Here is a 9,478-nt window from a genome sequence, read left to right on the forward strand (position 1 = left end):
ATCTCGTTGAGCTGTGCCGTTTAGAAAGCCAGTTCCTGGGTGATGGTTTGAAGGGACAACACTCCTGTATTATGAGTTTATGCAGCACCTACCCCAGAGGAGCCCTAATCTGTGCTACAGGCTCTGGAGTGCTACTTTAGTACAAAAAATAATAGTAATTTGTAAATGAATCAGGGAGATTTTAAAATCAATTTTCTTCAGCAAACAGCAATTATTGAAATAGTTGCAGTTATCGCTGAGGACTGAGCCTATAAAACGCTTCAAGATACAGAATTGGACTCTATAAACATGTAATTCTTTTATCAATAATTCTTATAAGCAGGCTTCTTTCTACACTCTCCCTTTTGCCAAAATCTCCCTTCTACTACATACTGAGCTCATTTCCCTCTTGGATAGCTGTGGATTTGTTGGTATACAAATTAATTTTGTTATTGACTAGAATGAACATTTGGAGGATAAGAATGCCATTGCTATTCATACCTAAAGGTAATCAATACAGGTACAGAGGAGTAAATATTTTCTAACAGAGTAAGCATCCTCTCTAGCCTTATTTCCTTTTTCTGAAACCCGCAGGACTGTATCCTGGCTGCCGTACGTCTGAACAAAGCAGTGAGAGGCAACAGCATTTACATCTTGTTACCAAAGAAGGATCATGAGAGGGAAAAACTTCTCTCCTGGTCTTGCTTCTGACTGTGCTCCAGCTCAGCAATTACTCACTCATAACCTGTGCCTACTCTTTTATTCCAGTGGCAATAATTATTTGTCCGTCAGCAATTTGTTACCCCAAAAACAGTGGAGAAGAAATAAATCCCTACTTGAAATGGCCTGACGTCTGCTTGGGAATGGCAGACAGCGGTCTGCAGCTACAGCGTTTTAAGAGAGAGGATGCGAGGGGGTCTTATGATGATGTGGTGTGATTTACATCCGCCTGGGACCTGTCTGCAAAATCAGTATTATTAGCACATAAAAAGCAAAGGAAAGGGAAAAGAATAGCAAAAAGTGGTGGGGTTTGCCCTGTTCCTGGCCTATTCCCCTGGGCAGCTCCAGCTACTCCCGACCGATCGTTGGTGCCATTTGTGGCATTTCAGGCTTTTCTTGCTCAAAGGCACCCAGGAGATTTGCACTCCCTTGTAGCCAGATTCTGCCTTAATTTACGCCTGAAATCAGCCGGGGGCTGACAGAACGCCAGAGCTAAATTCTGCTTTGCTTCAACCGGCTGGTCCCTTCACAGGATTTGCAAAAGAAACGCCGGAGCGACAGGGAGGAGGCCGCCGGTGCCCCGCCAGCCTCAGCGCCGGTCCAGCTGCTCCAGCGAGCCCGGCTTCCCTTCACAGAAAGGCTTCCCTCAGAGCTTTTCCTTCAGCTAACAACCCGGCCGAAGCCGCAGCGCCGGCCGCCCTTCCCCGCCGGGGTGTCGCGGGCCGGGCGGCGGCGGCCGCCGGCTGCAGCGCGGCGGCGGGACGGCAGGTGGCGGCCGCGCCTCAGGCAGCGGGGCGGGGAGGCCGCCTGCGCGGCGGGGCGGGCCGGCGGGGCGGGCCTGTTTTCGCGGGGGTTGTCTGCGGCGCTGCCGTTCCGCGCAGCCCCCGGCATCTGGCGCTGGGAGAGCGCGGCTCGGCGGCGCTGCCGGCCCGCAGGACCCGTGCCTGTGCCCCGCCGCCCTGCCCCGCCCGACCTTTCATCGCGGCGGGGGGCCTGGCTGGGAGGCAGCGCGGTTTTCCTTAGGGCTGTCAGCAGAAGAGTTGCATGGCGCAGGGCTGGGGTTTGGGGTGGGGGTGTGTGTGCGGGGTGTGTGTTTATTTTTTGCTTATTTCCCCTCTTCCCTTTTTTCTCTTTCCCTCCTCCCTCTCCTACATATCTAGGGTAACACCTGCTGCCCGGGTTTATATTTAATTTGGGATTTATATTTAATTCCCAAGCAGGAGCCTGGGGTGTCGGGGCCTCAGGGCTGGCTGGCCGGGGGGTGAGGAGGGGGACGAGGCACACCAGGGCTCGGCTCGCACGCTGCTCTGGCCGCTGACCACCACCACCCAGGATTAGCGGCCTAGTTGATGGGCAGCGCTGATCAGGCCCCTCCTGTTCGTCAGGGGCGAGTGGGAGATTAACTGCAGGGAGAATGGGGGACTGCCTGTGGAGCACCCAAAAAAAAGACCAAAAACAGGGCTTAGCAAGACAACCTTAAAATTCGGTGAAGAAAAAACAGTGGGAAAGATTCCCCTTTCTGACATAAGGTACTGGTTATGGGCTGTATCTTGCAATGGTTACACACAGAGGTGGAAGCTTAGTCATGTGAAAAGTCTCCACTGGCTTCAGTGGCAGCCTCTGTAACGGGCCCCGTGGGGTGTGAGGGAGGCATAGCCCAATTCTGCGTGCCACCATCGAAACTTTAGTATCATCAATGTCTAAATCTTTCAAGTTCTCTTTGATTTAGCTGTCTCTATTTGCAGTGCTGGACCTGCTATCTATTCACATTATTTATGACCTCTCCCAGCACAGATGTGCCCAGAACTTCATTAAGCAAAACAAAATGGAGTTGAATATTTAGGCTGAAGCGTAATCTGTAATGCAAAAGGAGAGGCCCTAGTAAGGTGTGATTTCTAATATGTCATAAAGTGCAGAAGACTTCAGGTCAAGTAATCAATATTTTTGGAATTGCAGAGTAAAATTTCCAACTACTGGCTGTTGGATTCAGGGATATTTAATCATTAGATCTTGTATACTTACACTAGGCCTGTATGCATAGGCAATGTCTTAGAAAGGCACTATGTGCTGGAGACATAAAAGTCATTCTGGAGGTGAGTTAGGTTTTCTGATATCTCTGAATCTGACCTGTTATGGAAATAGGATCCATGCACACATCCGGTAATGAAATTTGCACAATACAATATGGGACAGGAGATCATTTAAATGGATCTGCCATTTGGTGGCTGCCTGACTACTCACAGCTTCTTCTCTGAGTGCCAGTCCTCTCCTTTCTGAAATGGGGACAGTAAGATAGCTGTCCTTTTAAAAACATGAAACCTGCTGGCGAGCATTTTCACATGCTGTTTTCTTTTTGTTTTGTAACTGTATTTTTAAATAGAAGTGGGCAGCAACTGAGATTTTGAGCCAAACACTGATGTTAGACATAGTTAGAAAGCCAGTCCTATGTCCACAAGGTCCATCTTTCCTTCTTAAACTACCAATTCCATAACGTTCAGTGCTTTTCAGAGACCTCTGTAGACTTAACTGAATAAAACCAAGGGATGAACAAGTCATTTTGTTTCTCAAGCAAATATATATGTCTATACTATTAAACATGAACATCTGAAGTTAAGCATCACAATTCTTATTTGGCATCTGAATATCTATTCTCTGTACTCTCATCTTTTTTTAGGTGGTAGCTTTTTAGCTTTCTGAGGCAGAGGCCAGTCCTTTCTCCATGACAACTTCCAATTTCTCAGCAGTGTATGCAGTGCAGGGTGCAAGGAAGGTAAAGGAGACTATCTCACCTGCACTGGGGTTCCTTTGCTGCAGCAGAGCAATTTCTTTAAGCACCATCTCTCTTGAGCATTTTGGGGCATTGAGCAAAGGTTCCCCAGCCCCACAGTTGCCTGCTGTGGTCCTGCTGATGGAGTTCCACCAAGACAACATTGAGACGCATGCCAGAGAGCAGAGAGAGGGGAGGAAGAAATATGGTCTGTCTCTAGACACCTTTATTCTATCCCGCCTTCATTTCCCTGCCACTGGGAAGCATAATTTCTTTGTAGGCTGTCTGTCTTCATCCGTGAGGGAGGGAGACAGCGGTAAGCCAGACGCCAAGGCAGCAGAGCCATCACTGCTCGTTATTCCTCGAGAAGGATGGAACCTAATGGGAATAGCTATGCCATTGCCACTGAACCAGCGCAGGCCAGGGATGATGCCGTGGCCACGGCAGTGGGATCTCACTTAAAGCTTCAATTTTATCTTCTCTCCTTTCTCTGCCAGCCTGAGTGACTGCTTACCTTGCTTATGCCTCCAGTTGGCCCTTGTTATACTCCCAGTGATGACAAGGGACTCCTAAGTGAAAATTATTACAAATAGATGTGTGTAAATACCTATTAAAAATTACAGAAAGTAATGCTACTGATAATTAAATTGGCAACCCCATCTGCAGTGCAGCTGACCAGGGTTAGATTAGCTTTACTTCGGCAGCTGTGCCCACACTGTCTTGAGGTGAAGCTTAAGTTCCCCTTTGCCTGTCAGGCAGGGAGTGAGCCTGTAAGCGTAACTCTTTGAAGCCAGGCCTCTTTACATGGCTAAGCACATCTAACGTGCTCCAGTGCCATCAGGCATACACAGGGAGCCGGGCCACAAACTATCTGTGGGGGCAGTGGAGCTCACTGTAACTAAAGCCACTACAGAAGATGCTCTTTCAGAGAGGTCCAGATGAAACCAGAGGGGCTGTTTTCTCCATGCAAAATAAAGGTTTAAAAGCTCAGGCATCCTTTCTAATCTATAGCGAGGGGGGCTCTGATGGTCATATCATGGATATTGCTCTATTTCAGGAAGTCTGAATGTGGGGCAGTTGTCCCTCCTCCCAGTGGGGGATCACAAACAGGTGCCAGGGTTTTATGACCATCCGGGCCTTCTCAGGTTGCTAAACGGGTGGGGGAATCCCTTCCAGATCCTGCCCAGCTGAGAAGGGGATTCCAGGGGGTTCCTGCTGTGGAAAAGGCTAACAACCCAGCTCTGCTCTAATTATAGCATCAGGAGGCAGCAATATTAGAGGTAGAGATGATGGAGGGTATTTATTGGACCCCCTCCTTTCTCCTGGAAGCACTTTCTGTTCCTTGCACCCAGTTTTAGCTGCTCAGGAGTACTGAAAGCTCAAGAGCTTCTGGTGTTTAAACCAAAAAGGAAACAAAGAAAGAGTGAGAGAAGGCTGATTTAGTTTCTTGTACAACAATCTCCACCCTTCAAACTCAGGGATAAGTGTTTGCAGAATGAGACCCTTCAGTGAAACACAGGCTTTGAATTTCAAGCCCAAACTTCTTCCACCATATGCAAAGACTTTGTCATCACACTGATCCTTGTCATCACATCTGCTTGATCAAAGCGTTCCTGAACAGAAAGTGGGGGTTGCGATTGCCAAGCAGAAAAAAAATAGTAGCTGTATGCCTTATCCAAGCCTGTCGTTGCTCTTATGGCTGCACTCACAATAGGTGCCGCCTTTGCCTGCAGAGCCAGTATTTAACACCGTTGTTTACAAAAGCTCCAGATAACCTCCTCTGCAGGAGGTGCTACAGAAAAGCAGGAGTCTCTCCTAGCTTATTGAAACAGAGCCCCAGGGTTTCTGAAGAACGTACAGGAAGCCCTGCCCAGGAATTAATATTCCCACTATCCCTTACCTGTTTCTCAAAACTTAATTTTGTTTAATGGGGGGTTTAAATCTGCGCAGTCTTTTCCACATCCCTTCTCCTCCACCCCGTGGTAGTTCGTTCCTGGACTATAAGCATTTGCACTGGCCAAACGTATCAGTAGATTTAAAAAAAATGAAACAGGTACTTTACATGTAATTAATTTAGTGATTTGCTCAGCTGCTGATTCACGTGCATAACCTCAATTAACATTAATGGGAGTTATGTAGGCATGTCAAGGGCAGAATAGACCCCTAATAATCTAACATGGAATGTTATTACATTACTGTTGTAATAATATCCTGCGCACACATAATTTCTACTTTGCTTCATGAACTGCTCTTCAAATGCAGTGGCTACTCATCTATTATGCTGTATGCATTAATGCTGAGGTTACACTAAGCATTATCCTTCCTTCTTCATTGTTCTGCTGCCTGTCCACAAAAGATACACATAGCTAAACAAGTAACCAGCCAGTTGGTGTTTTGCAAAGCTACAAATTTTGTTTTTTGAAGGTGATACTGGAAGCCAGAAACAATCATAAAAACAACAAACCTCAGCAGAACAGCATGTCATCTCTCCTTCAGCATTTTATTTTTATTTATTTTTAAATGGAATCTGAGCAAGCATAGCTGAGACACCTTTAGCCTCATGGTCAAACAAAGTGAGACATACATGAATCATACCTCTCAAGGAGGTGTTGAAACAATTCTGCTGTTCCAGAGGTTTTGCCTGGTAAATGCTTCCTCTTTCAGGGGGGAGAAAGAAGGGGAGTGGTCCTATCCTGGTGCACCAGTTGGATGTTACTGGAGACTAAAGAAATTGAGAAAAATGAACCTTATCTAACTGGTATAAATAGCAATGTTCAGGTGATCTAGCTTAACACAGCTGGCTCAGTCTGTTCTGTCTCTTGTTCTGTCCAGTGAAGGTGTTGTATATGGAAAACCGCTTTGCAATTTCGGCTGTGGGATACATTCTGCCTCTGTGTTTGTACCACCACTCTCTGAACTGTCACATACATTTCAGTATTTTTGTCTCGAGGCTCTCTCCTGCACTTCTGCAGAAGATAAGGCCTAATACATTTCTGAGTATGTGGGCTGCTGTTCAAACCTGTGTATTTGTAGCAGCATAGTATATCCCTGAAACTACTCATCAGCTCTCTGTGGCCATCTTGCCGTGACAATTGCGCCCAGTACCTTGGATATTATACTACTGTGGAATCAGAGGTACACACAGTATGCCTGCACCTTTACAAGATCACACAGCTAAGCCAAGTAGTTCAGATTAGCTTGGCAATTAAGGGATAGTGGAAAGCAGCGAGTCCTTAATGCTGACTGACAACATGGCACTACTCGATGCAAAGGGAAAAAAGAAGCACTTGCAAAAACTTGAACATTGTGAGACAGCCAAAGCCCCCAAGTTAACACACTTTTTATGCAATTGCCACCAGGCAGGCAGCGTGTTCTGGGCTGAAGGTACTGGCTGACACCAACATCCACCAATCTCTTATCAAGGAATTTGGTTTTACTACTTCTGTTTGTGTAGGCCCTAATGTTTGTTAAAGTGTTTGCTAAAACAGAGCTCTGTTTCCAAGGTAACAGCTACCTAACTTTATTACTAAAACTGCACTAATTCAAACAGGGATCTGAACAAACAGATTCATGTTAATTTCAAGCTCCATTAAAAACACAAGGAAAAGAAAATCGATGTTTGCCAAATGAAAAAGAAAAGAAATCAATAGACAAATTTTATTTTCAGCCTTTTAATCGGGGTTTTGTAAACAATAGAGGTAAAAAAGTAAAACTACATGAGAGTGGTACAGAGCATCCTTGTAAGCTGTACTGTAAACAGGAGAAAAAAAAGATTCAATGATAATGTAGCAATAATCTTTAGGGCTGTAAAACCTTGAGAAATAGAGCCACAGAAGTGGAATGACCTGTCTCAAGCCATGTGCAGTCAGGTCTCCTAACATCTTATCCAGTGCCCCCAGGCTGTGATTCAAGAGCAATGACCAAAAGCCTCAGAGAAGAGCAAAGGTGTGATTGTATCATGTCCTGCATTACTCTAAGTAGTGTGGGCGACAGCAGCTGTGCCTGTGTTACTGCCAGGGCTCTAACATTTGCTAGCAACCAACTTACAAACACTCCAGGGATCCTGGTTATGTGGTTTGATTCCTAATATATGCCAAAGCCCCCGCTGCCCCCGTTTTCCCTGCTGTCGTCACCCTTGCGGGCAGAAAGGCAGGTACGCTGGCACATGCTACAGGCACAGTTGCAGTCTGCTGTGTGGGCACAGCCGGCAGCATGCTGGCATGGTGACAGCTGGGACTATCGGGTGACGTGTGCCGCTCAAAGGGGTCTTGGGGATGGGGTATCGCTTGCAGTCGAGACACCAGCTAAGCACTCAGGACATCTACATCCGTCTCCTCCTTTCTCTGGTCCCCCGTGCTACCCCCCCAGCTGTAAAATGGGGGTCAGAGGTCTCGGTTTCCTGTTGTCCTTTTGAGGATAATTCCATTATTACGGGCAGCTACTCAGAAGGCAGCCAGGCTCGGAGGGCACCAAGACGTTTTGAAATCAAGCCTTTGCATGATAACTCAGGCATTGGCTCTTCATGCTTTATGTGACATTTATCTCATCCTAGAAGCCCTGGTTCCTTTTCTTTCAAATGAAGGCTGTCTTGGCAGGTCCATGAGTTTTGAAGCTGTTAGAAAAAGATTTTCGCAAAGAGTAACAATGACTTTTCCCCTTCACTGGGCCATATCTTTTCCAATTTGCCACTGTTAATAAATAGTCTTGTTTCCAAAATCTGGATGGAGGAGAGAGAGGTATAGAGAGATAATTTTTCTGAATTCTCCACACTAGTTCCCTAAACAAAATATCATTTTGTTTTTTAAAAGATTGAAAATAAGTGACCCTAACCTTGAAGTGCCTTAAGTGCAGTTAGTGAGGGCTCCTGGTAGAAGTCAGTTGTTCAAGATCCAAGTTATTTCATTATTTTCAAGAACAGATGCCTCATTCCTTTCTCTAAAACATTAAGTACTGACCACTGTCAGTCTCTTTGACCAGTGACGTTTTAGATAGGTGTGCGACAGTAGATTTTGCCTTCCCGACTAGAAAACAGTGAAGGTAATGTCACATGCTTGCCCCTTGGGCAGAGCTTTATCGTGTGAATAACACATGGTCTAACTCAATAGTGGTCTCCAAAAAAAGGAGGTAGGCCACAGCACAGAGTATGTAGCCAGTGCTTATGCTTCAAGCGTCTAGTTTTTAGTCTTCACCTTCTTGGTACCTGTAAAGAAAAAATCTGAGAATGAGAAGATGAAAGGCAAAATCTGTTGGGCATACACTGGTAAGGCCTATCTAGTAAAGAAACATTGCAGATGGGACAAAACCAATCTACTGCACAATGCAGTAGTTTATTTGTAGTTATACTCTTAAAGATAACTAATGATTGGAACGCCTTTCAGAAAACAGTAAAAGACATCGCCAAATAAAACCTGAGTGCAGCAGTCCTTTGAAAGAAGGGACTGATGACAACACAAGTCTCTGGCAACATTTGAGATGATTTTTGTCAGGACAGCTGGTTTCTCCTCTCATTAGTGTTTTGGAGAGGCACCCTCTATTAAAACGGCACATGATACCCCTTTTCCTCCCCTCCTCTCGCCTTTCTCTAGCCACCTCGCTAGTATTACATTGTTTGCCCCGTATTCTAAATGGTATTTACTTTAAATCTTCTTTGATTCAGTTACTTCACCTTGGCATCCCGTCAGCTGGCAAAACCAAGTAATGAAGTGAAGGGAACATAGTTAAGTTGATATCTTAAATGCACACAAATCCCACATGCTGTGGCAACAACAAAATGAATAACAAACACACTGCATGAAAATCCTCTTAAGTTCCTATTTTTCAATTCCAGCCTTGCATACAACAGGAGGAACATCTTAAAAAATAATCCTATAATATTCCTGAACTAACAGCATTGGCATGAGGCACAGGATGGTCGTCTTATGCTTCTCTGCATATCTCAGACAATCACAGCTGCTACTAGTAAATTAATGGCTGCAAGGGGGTTGGGAGAGGGAGAACAAGGAGAAAAAAGGG

Source organism: Gavia stellata, chromosome 6, assembly GCF_030936135.1.
Source record: "Gavia stellata isolate bGavSte3 chromosome 6, bGavSte3.hap2, whole genome shotgun sequence".
Classification (NCBI taxonomy): Eukaryota; Metazoa; Chordata; class Aves; order Gaviiformes; family Gaviidae; genus Gavia; species Gavia stellata.